Source organism: Ipomoea triloba, chromosome 9 (genome assembly GCF_003576645.1).
Source record: "Ipomoea triloba cultivar NCNSP0323 chromosome 9, ASM357664v1".
In the NCBI taxonomy this organism is placed as follows: domain Eukaryota; kingdom Viridiplantae; phylum Streptophyta; class Magnoliopsida; order Solanales; family Convolvulaceae; genus Ipomoea; species Ipomoea triloba.
Window position 1 is genome coordinate 678,154 of NC_044924.1, and position 13,848 is coordinate 692,001.

Below are 13,848 nucleotides of genomic sequence, written 5' to 3' on the forward strand. Positions count from 1 at the left end.
AACTCTGAAATAAAGATTGGAATTAAACTCTGAAATAAAGATTGGAATTAATTACATTAACTCCGTAATATTAAGAGTTATTTTTGAACGGATCCAGTAGGTGAATTGGAATTAATTACATTAACTCCGTAATATTAAGAGTTATTTTTGAACGGATCCAGTAGGTGAACGGTCGCAATCGAGAGGTCACCAAAGTCGCTGTTCGAGACATCGTTCATATCTGCGTACCTTCGAGACATAGCGTCCGCGAGACATCGAACGCGCGCGCCGACCCGGGGCTGCGCGATATCCCCGGTTCGAGGACATCGAACGCGCGCGCCGACCCGGGGCTGCGCGATATCCCCGGTTCGAGACATAACTTAGCCCGTAAGGTCTGCCAGGGCTGCGCGATATCCCCGGTTCGAGACATAACTTAGCCCGTAAGGTCTGCCACTTTTCCGGACGCAGGTGCCGGCGCACACGAGTTCAAGCCTTTCGAACTCATTTTGGAATTTGATTTGCACCCCCCCTGCGCGCGAGAGAGAGCATCTATGCTATACAAGTTACTTAGTCATAAAAAGTCCCTTGTATAAATAGTGGTGCAAAAGTTCATTCCAAACCAATGTGGGACAAAGCTACATAAGCTTTCCACACTTGAATTCCATCTCAAATGGGTCTACTTTGAGAATCAATTTCTCATTCACCCATTATCCATTTTGAGCGTATAATATATCGATTTCTTCGTCTAAGAACGAAGAACCCGAATCCACTTTGACCCGACCCAAAATCGGAAGTGGACCCGCAAATATTTATACCACAAAATGGCCACTTAAAATGCCATTTTAGTTCAATTTTCCAACAATCCCCCACATGAATGAAAATGATTTTCAAGGGTATTTTAGAAAACGGAAACAACTGCGTTCAACGGTTGATTCCTGCATAGCAAAGGTAGATGTAACCTTTTGAACCTTGCCTCATGAGATCTATGTACTCTACTAGCTGTACGGTAGAACGTGATGTCTTTGAACTTACTGCTGTTTGTGTAGACATTGACAAATCTCACACAGGAACCTTCCAACCACGGTTTGTTCTCATGACTGTGCCCATTTTGGTCGTGGGTCACCGTTCCTGGTTCTGCAAGAGTTTCTAAAGAATTAAAGCCCCTTCAATTCTCCTTTGAAGCGACCCTCACTTCTCTCTCACATAGGTGATTCTTTCTCGAGTTACCCGCAACTCAACATATGTCAATTGACATTGCATACATAGCATATGTCAAATACATTCGAATCATTAAAGCACTGGTGTGCTAGCCTCAATCGGGAGTCACTGTTTTAACGAGGAGTGGTAGGGAGTCCGGGGACCCCCACAGTGACACGTTATTCCATAATTTAGTTGTCCCATTGAACCTAGGTGCCAGTTAGGTTGGGTATCCATTATGGAATTCTTTGTCCAAGGGCTTTAAACCCATTCCTCGTGCCAACTTCTCGACAACTTCTTTGCTCAACCCTTTGGTTAGCGGATCCGCTATATTGTCTATTGACCTCACGAAGTCAATCGAGACAACACCAGTTGCGAGGAGTTGTTTAATGGTGTTATGTCTACGACGCATATGTCTAGACTTACCATTCTACATATGACTCTGAACTCTCCCAATTGTTGCTTGACTATCACAATGCACACAAATTAGAGGTACAGGTCTTTCCCAACTTGGAATATCTTCCAAAAAATGGCGTAGCCATTCAGCCTCTTCACAGCATTTGTCCAAGGCAATCATTTCTGATTCCATTGTGGATCTAGCTATTACTGTTTACTTGGAGGATTTCCATGCAACGGCTGCACCGGCTAGTGTAAACACATAACCACTCGTGGATTTAGAATCCTTAATGTCAGATATCCAGCTAGCGTCGGTGGATTTAGAATCCTTAATGTCAGATATCCAGCTAGCGTCGCTATACCTAGAATCCTTAATGTCAGATATCCAGCTAGCGTCGCTATACCCTTCAAGTACAATGTCAGATATCCAGCTAGCGTCGCTATACCCTTCAAGTACAACAGGATATCTCACATAGTGCAATCCGAGATCACGAGTATACCTCAAGTATCTCATAACCCTTGCTATTGTCTTCCAGTGAATCACACCGGGATTGCTAGTATACCTACTAAGTTTACTAACAGCAAAGGCAATATCCGGCCTTGTACAACTCATAAGATACATCAAACTACCAATTACCCGAGCATATTCTACTTGAGAGATACACTCTCCGTGATTCTTGGTTAGTTGAACATTTGTATCAAATGGTGTATTAGCCAATTGATTATCATCCTTGTTAAACTTTTCAAGGATTTTATCAACATAATGAGATTGGCTCAACACAAGACCATCAGGTCTTTTAATGATTTTAATCCCGAGGATTAAATCAGCCAAACCCATATCCTTCATGTCAAATCTTGCATTTAACATGTTGTTGGTGGTTTTGATCATTCGATCATTACTACCAATGATGAGTATATCATCCACATATAAACAAAGAATGACATAGCCATCTACCGTTTCCTTAACGTAGATACATTTGTCACTTTCGTTTATTTTAAACCCATTAGTTAACATCGAATGGTCAAACTTCTCGTGCCATTGCTTAGGCGCTTGTTTCAAACCATAGAGCGATTTAACTAATTTACATACTTTCTTTTCTTGGCCTGGAACCACAAACCCTTCGGGTTGGTCCATATAGATTTCCTCATCTAACTCACCATTTAAGAAAGCTGTTTTTACATCCATTTGATGAACTTCCAAACTCCGCAAAGCGGCTATGGCAAGGATCATTCTAATGGAGTTTATTCTCGTCACAGGAGAATATGTATCGAAGTAATCAAGGCCTTCTCGTTGCCTGTAACCCTTGATTACAAGTCTAGCCTTATACTTCTTGATGGAACCATCCGGTTTCATTTTCCTTTTAAAGACCAACTTAGATCCTAAAGGTTTACAACCTGAAAGAAGATCAACAAGTTCCCAAGTGTGATTCTGTAGGATAGAATCCACTTCACTTTTGATCGCTTCCTTCCACATTGGACCCTCCGTAGAAGTCACAGCTTCTTTATAAGTCCGAGGTTCGTTTTCAATCAAACAAGAGAGAAAATCTGGTTCATTTTCTATCAAACAAGTTAGAGTATTCGAATCATACTCTAATAAGTAAGTTAGAAAATCGGGACCAAATGATTTTTCAACTCTCGCCCGTTTACTACGTCTCGGCTCAAGCTCGGGTATTTCCTTAGAATGCCCGACACCATTGTCCATAGCAACATCAACCTCTCGAAGTGATGTACCTGGTTCGTCCATCTCTCGAAGTGACATAATCGGTCCGTCGACCTCTCGAAGTGACATACTAGGTATGCTAACCTCTCGAAGTAATGTACTTGATCTGTCGACCTCTCGAAGTGACGCACTAGGTCTCTCGACCTCTCGAAGTGACGTACTTGGTCTTTCATTAGACCTACAAGGAAATACATTTTCAAAGAAACTTGCATTCCTTGATTCAATTATAGTGTTCTTATGTACATCCGGATTATGGGACTCGTGTACTAAGAACCTATAAGCACTACTATTGTGTGCATATCCAATAAAGATACAATCCACCGTCTTTGGACCTATCTTTATTTTCTTTGGTGTTGGAACCAAAACTTTGGCAAGACACCCCCACACTTTGAGGTATTTGTAGGAAGGTTTCCTACCTTTCCACAGCTCATAAGGAGTCTTATCGAGCTTTTTGTGAGGTACCTTATTCAGAAGGTAATTACTTGTCAAAATCGCCTCACCCCACATGCTTTGAGGTAGGCCCGAACTTATAAGCATCGCATTCATCATTTCTTTCAATGTACGATTCTTTCGTTCGGCAATACCATTCGATTGAGGTGCATAAGGTGCAGTACGCTCGTGTATTATTCCAACACTCGCACAGAAGTCACCGATAGGTACTTCGTACTCACCACCNATGGTGTATTAGCCAATTGATTATCATCCTTGTTAAACTTTTCAAGGATTTTATCAACATAATGAGATTGGCTCAACACAAGACCATCAGGTCTTTTAATGATTTTAATCCCGAGGATTAAATCAGCCAAACCCATATCCTTCATGTCAAATCTTGCATTTAACATGTTGTTGGTGGTTTTGATCATTCGATCATTACTACCAATGATGAGTATATCATCCACATATAAACAAAGAATGACATAGCCATCTACCGTTTCCTTAACGTAGATACATTTGTCACTTTCGTTTATTTTAAACCCATTAGTTAACATCGAATGGTCAAACTTCTCGTGCCATTGCTTAGGCGCTTGTTTCAAACCATAGAGCGATTTAACTAATTTACATACTTTCTTTTCTTGGCCTGGAACCACAAACCCTTCGGGTTGGTCCATATAGATTTCCTCATCTAACTCACCATTTAAGAAAGCTGTTTTTACATCCATTTGATGAACTTCCAAACTCCGCAAAGCGGCTATGGCAAGGATCATTCTAATGGAGTTTATTCTCGTCACAGGAGAATATGTATCGAAGTAATCAAGGCCTTCTCGTTGCCTGTAACCCTTGATTACAAGTCTAGCCTTATACTTCTTGATGGAACCATCCGGTTTCATTTTCCTTTTAAAGACCAACTTAGATCCTAAAGGTTTACAACCTGAAAGAAGATCAACAAGTTCCCAAGTGTGATTCTGTAGGATAGAATCCACTTCACTTTTGATCGCTTCCTTCCACATTGGACCCTCCGTAGAAGTCACAGCTTCTTTATAAGTCCGAGGTTCGTTTTCAATCAAACAAGAGAGAAAATCTGGTTCATTTTCTATCAAACAAGTTAGAGTATTCGAATCATACTCTAATAAGTAAGTTAGAAAATCGGGACCAAATGATTTTTCAACTCTCGCCCGTTTACTACGTCTCGGCTCAAGCTCGGGTATTTCCTTAGAATGCCCGACACCATTGTCCATAGCAACATCAACCTCTCGAAGTGATGTACCTGGTTCGTCCATCTCTCGAAGTGACATAATCGGTCCGTCGACCTCTCGAAGTGACATACTAGGTATGCTAACCTCTCGAAGTAATGTACTTGATCTGTCGACCTCTCGAAGTGACGCACTAGGTCTCTCGACCTCTCGAAGTGACGTACTTGGTCTTTCATTAGACCTACAAGGAAATACATTTTCAAAGAAACTTGCATTCCTTGATTCAATTATAGTGTTCTTATGTACATCCGGATTATGGGACTCGTGTACTAAGAACCTATAAGCACTACTATTGTGTGCATATCCAATAAAGATACAATCCACCGTCTTTGGACCTATCTTTATTTTCTTTGGTGTTGGAACCAAAACTTTGGCAAGACACCCCCACACTTTGAGGTATTTGTAGGAAGGTTTCCTACCTTTCCACAGCTCATAAGGAGTCTTATCGAGCTTTTTGTGAGGTACCTTATTCAGAAGGTAATTACTTGTCAAAATCGCCTCACCCCACATGCTTTGAGGTAGGCCCGAACTTATAAGCATCGCATTCATCATTTCTTTCAATGTACGATTCTTTCGTTCGGCAATACCATTCGATTGAGGTGCATAAGGTGCAGTACGCTCGTGTATTATTCCAACACTCGCACAGAAGTCACCGATAGGTACTTCGTACTTTCCAACACTCGCACAGAAGTCACCGATAGGTACTTCGTACTCACCACCTCTCGCACAGAAGTCACCGATAGGTACTTCGTACTCACCACCTCTAGCACAGAAGTCACCGATAGGTACTTCGTACTCACCACCTCTATCACAGAAGTCACCGATAGGTACTTCGTACTCACCACCTCTATCGCTTAAGTCACCGATAGGTACTTCGTACTCACCACCTCTATCGCTTTTAACCTTTTTAATCTTTCGATTAAGTTGGTTTTCCACTTCATCCTTGTAAAGAATGAATTTTTTCTTGGCTTCGTCTTTGCTCTTTAGCAAATACACATAGCAAAATCGTGTGCAATCATCGATAAACGTGATAAAATATTTATTACCACCTCTCGTTTGATCGATAAACGTGATAAAATATTTATTACCACCTCTCGTTTGAATGATAAACGTGATAAAATATTTATTACCACCTCTCGTTTGAATCGATCTAAAATTAAAATATTTATTACCACCTCTCGTTTGAATCGATCTAAAATCGCACAATTTATTACCACCTCTCGTTTGAATCGATCTAAAATCGCACAAGTCACTATGTACCAACGTTAGTGGCCCAGTCTCCCTTTCAACCGATTTGAAGGGAGTTTTCGTTAGCTTTGCCTCAACACAAATTTCACATTTATTTGTATTAACTTGAAAATTAGGGATATGGTTCATGCTAATTAATCTACGCATAGAATTTAAATTAACATGGTTCATGCTAATTAATCTACGCATAGAATTTAAATTAACATGACCTAGTCTACCATGCCACAAATTGGAAGACAAATTAACATGACCTAGTCTACCATGCCACAAATTGGAAGACTCAAGCAAGTAAACTAGTCTACCATGCCACAAATTGGAAGACTCAAGCAAGTAAACGAGTCTACCATGCCACAAATTGGAAGACTCAAGCAAGTAAACGAAATTAACTTTGCTTTTATTGATAATCGGCATTACATTAAGCTTAAAAAGCCCGTCAGTTACATAGCCCTTACCAACAAACATCCCTAACTTTGACAAAACTACTTTGTCAGATTTGAAGACCATCTTGAATCCATGCTTGTTCAACAACGAGCCAGAAACAAGATTCTTCCTAAGGTCCGGAACATACAAAACATTATTCAATGTTAGTTCCTTCCCGGAAGTCATCTTCAGAATCACCTTGCCCACGCCCTCAACATTGGACTGAGCAGAATTTCTCATCCAGACCTTCTCGCCCTCAATGGCTTCAAAGGTGCTGAACATCTCCCGGTTGCAGCATAAATGCTGTGTTGCACCGGTGTCGATGAACCACTCGCGCGGGTTGGAGCCCACCAGGTTCACCTCCGTGACCATAGCCGAAAGGCTAATATCAACCACTTTTTGGCTCATATCACCAACCATGTTGGCTTCAGAACCCTTGTTCTTTTTCTTTGGAGCCTTGCACTCCATCGACCTGTGGCCCATCTTGCCACAATTGTAGCATTTTCCTTGGAACTTGCCCTTGGAAACACCACCTTTCGGACCCAGTTTTTTCTTGCCCTTCCTGGCCTTCTTGGAGCTTTGCCCGTGCTCCACCACGTTGGCTTTGGCACCTCCCACGAGAGGTCCTCTACCATCACTGGTCCTGTTTCTTTCTTCGACTTGGAGTCGCTGGATTAGATCCTCCAGACTCATCTCCTTTCGCTTGTGCTTCAGGTAGTTCTTGAAGTCCTTCCATCCCGGAGGCAGCAAGTGGATCATGGACGCCACTTGGAAGGCTTCACTAATCGGCATGCCCTCATCACGAATCTCGTCAAAGAGTAATTGCAACTCTTCAACTTGACTCAGCACGGTTTTTGAATCCACCATCTTGAAATCAAACAACCTGCCAACAACAAATTTCTTGGCCCCGGCATCCTCGCTTCGGTACTTGTGGTCCAAAGCTTCCCACAGTGCCTTAGCCGTACTAATTTTACGATAAACATCATAAAGGGAGTCAACCAACCCATTCAGAATGTAGTTGCGGCAAAGGAAGTCAGAATCCTTCCAAAGCCCAACCGCCATTACAGAATGAGGGTCTTGTTCCTTAACCACTGGAACCGTCTCGGTCAAGAACCTTGACAAGCCGAGAGTAGCGAGGTAAAACAACATCTTTTGCTGCCACCTCTTGAAAAATGCTCCCGAAAACTTATCCGGTTTTTCAGCCGAACCACTTGGTACCGTAGGTACCCTCATCGTGGGGATATACCCCTCCGAACTGACACCCCCTTGTGAACCTACGTTCACTGGTGCCTGGGATTGTGCAACATTGTTGCCATTCCCCCTGCTGTTGTTTTCGACAACATTAGGATTTTCATCCCCAAGGTTGGCTACTGGCAATACGTTTTCCATTTCTTTTCAGAAATCCGAAAGTCAGAAGGAGTAGAAGAAGATATAAGGTTTTAAGACTGTTAGAGAAAATTCTCTCTGACAATCGGAAATACAAGAAATTGGAAAACGAAAGCAAAACAAATTACAAGGAAAAATAATCCACGTAGGATTAAACAATTACTTGCGATGAAGATACCACGCTCGGTTGAGTGGCCTTGGAAGAAGACGGGTGAACTGTATGGACTTTGAGGTGGTTGGAAGCACGAGTCGTGTTGTCACTATTCTTAAAACCTTATTTGCCGCTTCCCGAGGTGCTGGAACGTTGCGGCCTAGGCTTCTCAGGATAAAACGTGCTACGATCCGCCGTTTGTGCACTCAAACTTGGACCCGGCGAACTAAACCGTGGAAAGAACGCAGATGGCTTGAAGGAAATATGAGCAGGGTTTTGAGGGAGAAAACAGTGTATTCGTGTGTTCTTGGTGTATGTCTTTATGTCTTTTTCAAACCTGCTACCCACAACGAATATGTAGTGAAGGAAGGTGTATGTCTTTATGTCTTTTTCAAACCTGCTACTCACAACGAATATGTAGTGAAAGAAGGGATCATTGCATTAAATCTGACATTTAATTCCCATTTGTAACCACTAGCAACATTTAATTCCCATTTGTAACCACTAGCAACCTATTTACACCCACTATTAATCAAGAAATAAACTCTGAAATAAAGATTGGAATTAATCACATTAACTCCAGTAGGTGAACGGTCGCTGTTCGAGACATCGTTCATATCTGCGTACCTTCGAGACATAGATCGTGCCGCGAGAGCACTTCTCGACGTCTCGCGGCACGAGCAGTATCCCCCTCGTACGCGACTTGGTTCGAGACATTGAACTACCTCTCTAGAGCATTCGTATGAGAAGTTGTGTGTGAAAGAGGGAAAGACAACAAAGAATAGTGATTAATTAGAAACCAATTGTAACAGAGTCAGTAGTACTCAAAAAAAATTAGAAACCAATTGATTGTTTATTACTTTCTCATAATTTTCTACTAAATATCTATTAATATTATATATTTTTTTATAAAAAACAAAGTGATCATCTCTCCGTAACATTGGAGAGTTGATGTTGATTCCATTTCATTTATATACAGAAAGAAATGTACATATATTATCATTAGCATATGTTATGATGAGTTGACCTAGGCCACTATGTTCTAAGATTTGATTGCTCATTGGCATCCTTGTCACATGTTGGTTGGTTTATGATTCTAGGGAGCGGTTGTGTATGTCCATTTCATCAGATTCATACACTATTAACTTATTGGTCGAGTTTGTGCTAGTGAACTAAATATCCTCGTCCCTTGAGTCCTTAACAAACTTATCAAATATGGTTGAAATGAACGACATTCAAACTTTAATTGTCGAACTCTTTTAGTCCGAATCATCCATCATACATGATTTTTTCAATGGTATTACACGATACACATGACATCTCTTTGTGGATTAAAACAAAAATTGGTGTAAGACAATTTCATGAGTCTTAACCCGTAAGAAGAATCATCTTTGATTAATGAGATAAAAAACCTGACCCAATTGATCAAAGAATCGACTCGTCTCACAAATTGAAACTGGTAAGAGGGTTCCACAGAATTGCTACCCATGGACCAATTACCGTTTATGTTCTTCTTTTGAACCAAGCGGGAGAGAATCTAGCACAAGCGAGGTTCACGGCTGCACCCAAAACGGACTGAGGAAGACGTGTAGTTTAGACCCAACGAGGCGTAGACTTTCAGATTACCAGTTCAATCTGGCAATTTCTACTTTATGGTCCTTAAACTTGACTTTCACACCTAACAGTGACTATACAGAATCACTGAAAACTAATGGCAATTACAAGAAAGATTGGTTCCGCAGATCGGAGCTGTTCTGTTCCCCAACAAGATACATTTGATACAGGTTTCCAGGTATTGTGTTCTGTAAACAATTATTTATCTCTTTTGACTTTATATTTTAATCATTATTTTTTCTTTTTCCTGTAAATTTTGCTCTTTTCTTTTGCTGAATGCTGAAATTGAACCTTTCATAGTTTCAGATTCTAATTTCTTTTTGCTGTGACTTAAATTTAGGACAACTGGAATGTTTATCTAGCCATAAAATTCTTCTAGCTTTCTGTAAATACAATGAAATTTCTTCTTTGCAATTGCAAGAGGAGACCATCCTTCTTGAACGTTGACCTGAAATTTATGTCAGTTGTGAATCTTTTAACTTTTGTCATGTGTTATAAAATGGTCTGATCAGTCCTTTGTATTCATGGCTTTAACATGGTTATTATCTGCCAAAGTTCTGCTAGGTTAGAAATCAGGTTTCCATGTGTTAAAGGGACTTTCATATACAATGTTTAGTCCAAATTTTCACGTGTTAAATGGGTAACTGTTGATGTATTATGGGCATTTTTAATTTGCAGGATGCTATGATTGGGTAATCAGAATCTTTAAGGCTTATAAGGTGATGAGCTGATTTTGATTGTGAGGTGAATTTTGGAGTTGACCTAGAGGAAAGATGGCTACTTATTTTTCCAGTTCCAACAATCAGAAAGATGCCTCGACTTTTCTGTATTCAAGGGAATCTTTGCCTGGGTCTTATTCAGAAGCACCAGCTGTTCCTGGGAATATTATGATGTTTATGAACTATTCGTCTTCGTCTGGTTTATGTTCTGAGACCGTTGCTGAGAGCTCTCAGGAGCAAAGTCGCGGCTGCACTGAAGCCTATTGGATCCTCGGTCTCCAACCCATCACAACAGGGAATTTCGAACACGAGAGGGTTGCAGATTGGAGCACATGATTTGAGTATGTGGAAAGATAATAGGAATGAGATGCTAATGATGCACCACCCCATGGGAGGTGCTCTAGATGTTCTTCAAACTGCACATAGCATGCAGGGTCAAGGATTATCCCTTAGTCTTGGCACGCAAATGCCAGCGGGAATTCAAGTTGCATCTAGTCAGTGTCAGAATCCTTCTCAAGGCTTCACGTCATTCTTGAGTCCTCCATCCATTCCGGGTGAAGGCAATGGCGGGAATAGATCTTTTGGGGATATTGATGATTCCCACGCAAAACAATCAAGGGCCATGGAGTATCTGCTTCCTGGCTTTCCGAGCAGCTATGAGTCGATGAAAATGGATTGTTCTCCTTATGGGATGCCAAGTATTGGGAGGGCTTTCCCAGACTCTAAGTTCTTGAAAGCTGCTCAACAATTACTCGATGAAGTAGTTAATGTCAAGAAAGCTGTAAAGGAGCGCGGTTCTACTAAAGTGGAGGCAAATGGTACCAATGAAGTAGATGCTGATTCAAATTGTAAATCCTCAGATCCTCCTGTGACTGGATCATCTTCGAACCCTCAAGAACCAAATGAGCTCTCGGCAAATGACAAGCAGGAACTGCAAAACAAACTGGCAAAGCTTTTCTCTATGCAGGATGAGGTAAATAAACTTACATTTCAATTCATAATTCTTTCCATGTTATACCAAACCGCTTGTTGGGGAATGTTATTGAAAATATAATATGTGGAATCCAAAAACTTTTATCTTCTGCTCTACCTGATTATGATGAATCCAAGCTTGAGTACTTCTCAAGGCTTCTGACACAGTTAATTGCCACAGATTGATAGAAGGTACAGACAGTATTACCATCAGATGCATATGGTGGTGTCTTCATTTGACGTTGTAGCTGGTGAAGGGGCATCTAAACCTTACACAGCTCTTGCACTTTTGACAATCTCCCGTCATTTCCGCTGTTTACGTGATGCAATAAGTGGCCAGATTCGAGTACTACAAAAGAACCTTGGCGACCAAGATGTAGCAGATAATAATAAAGGGGTTGGAATATCTCGCCTTTGTTACGTGGATCAGCAGCTCAGACAACAGAGAGCGCTTCAGCAACTTGGTATGATGCAACCACACGCTTGGAGACCACAAAGGGGGCTACCCGAGAGCTCCGTTTCAATCCTGCGTGCTTGGTTGTTTGAGCACTTTCTTCATCCGTGAGTCCAAAAATGTTATTTAGTACTTCATAGCTTTTTCCTTACCATTCTTATTTTGTTAGACATGTTCGTGCTAATCTAAAATGGTTCTTCTTTTTCAGCTACCCAAAAGATTCTGATAAAGCGATGCTAGCTAGGCAAACTGGCCTAACAAGAGGCCAGGTATGCATATTTCATTATTTAAGTATTAGCATATCCAGGCAAACTGTGCCAATCTTAAATTTTCCTTGAAAAAAAGATGCTAATTGCATGCATTCATGTACCATAATGATTGACGTCTTGAGTACTTGCTATGCTTTTCCGGTTTTCTTGATGTCATAATGTTTCCATAAGCTCAGGTCTCAAACTGGTTCATCAATGCCCGAGTGCAACTATGGAAGCCCATGGTTGAAGAAATATACAAAGAAGAGTTTGCTGATGCTGAATTCGAATCTAATTCTTCATCTGAAATTGCACCAAAAGCAACAGAAAGTGATACTAAGGCCTTTGATGAACAGGAAAAAGGTTTCCAACCACCAGCAACTTCTCCCGAGGATGAGCCATGCATCAGTGGAAAATTGTTTCAGCCAAAGTCCAATCATGCTCCTAATATAGAAATGGTGGAATCAAATATTGGCATCACTTTCCGAGATGGAGACCACGTGGAAACTGATAGTCAGTACGAGATGGGGGATCGAGGAGGGGTTGCAATTGCAAAGCCCACCACTGGTGACAGCAGTCTTCTTCCAGATACAGTTCTGCAGTCAAGTGGAGCCCACAATAGATTCATGTATCCCGCATCTGCTTACCACATGCCAGAGCTCGAAAGGTTTGGAAATGGAAATGGAAATGGAGTTTCACTAACGTTGGGATTGCAACAGTGCGAGGGCAGCCACAATTTTCTCTCAACAAGGGAAGACGACGTGTACATTCCTTCAGCTTCTTCTGTGGAGCCCGAGCCAGCTGATTTCAACTACATAGATCCCGAGAACAGGCAGCATCAGTTTGGCTCGTCCCATCTCTTCCACGATTTTGTAGCATAACAACTGCTGTTGCTGCACTTACTATCTCTTTGAGTTTTGAAACCATTATCGGATAAAGAACGAGGGCCACCTGCCCACCTTCATATGGTGAGTCAAGTTTGAAATCTGTGGAGCACATTGTACTATAGCAAAGATTGATCTGTAAATTGTTTTTTTTTTTTTTTTAAATCTTTTTATTGATACACTTGAGAACACTTGTAAGACTGTTTTGGTATATTTCAATGAGCTAAACATTGATGGTTCCATCTCTTGGATGGCAATCCTTGCTTCTTGGTGATGGAGATAACCTTAAACATGGTTACTTTGGTTCTGGGTGAATTGTATCATCTCCTTTATCTGTATTTTATATAGCATGAGACAGAAAGAATCGCATTGAAAGGACAAAATCTCCTTTGAAATCCTTATCAGCATTTTTTTCCTGTAAATAAAGTGTCACTTGCACCAGTAGTATCCAATTTGACAACTGACATTTGGAGGAATTTGAATATAATATGTTTTATGATAGAAAGTGAAAGTTGTCTAGGAATTCATTCACATCATGATAAAATTTTGTAGTATTAGTTTATCAACCAATTTTGACTTATTTGATCATTATTAGCTGTTTGACTTGGTTAAATATATTAAATATAAGTGTGATTAATTAATTTTGTATAACAACTTATTGTTCTTGATAGGGAATATACCACTGATTGTACCTTCCCCATACATCCGTGTACCCGTTTGTGTAGTCGGGTCGGGGTCAAACAATTCGGGTCAAGGTCAAAATCAGTAG

The 13,848-nt window shown here is 40.9% G+C and overlaps 1 pseudogene; it reads left to right on the top strand.

Annotated features, from left to right (window-relative positions):
- The first annotated feature begins 9,385 nt into the window (after positions 1-9,385).
- Positions 9,386-13,336, top strand: LOC116030223 (annotated as a pseudogene).
- Positions 13,337-13,848: the final 512 nt, after the last annotated feature.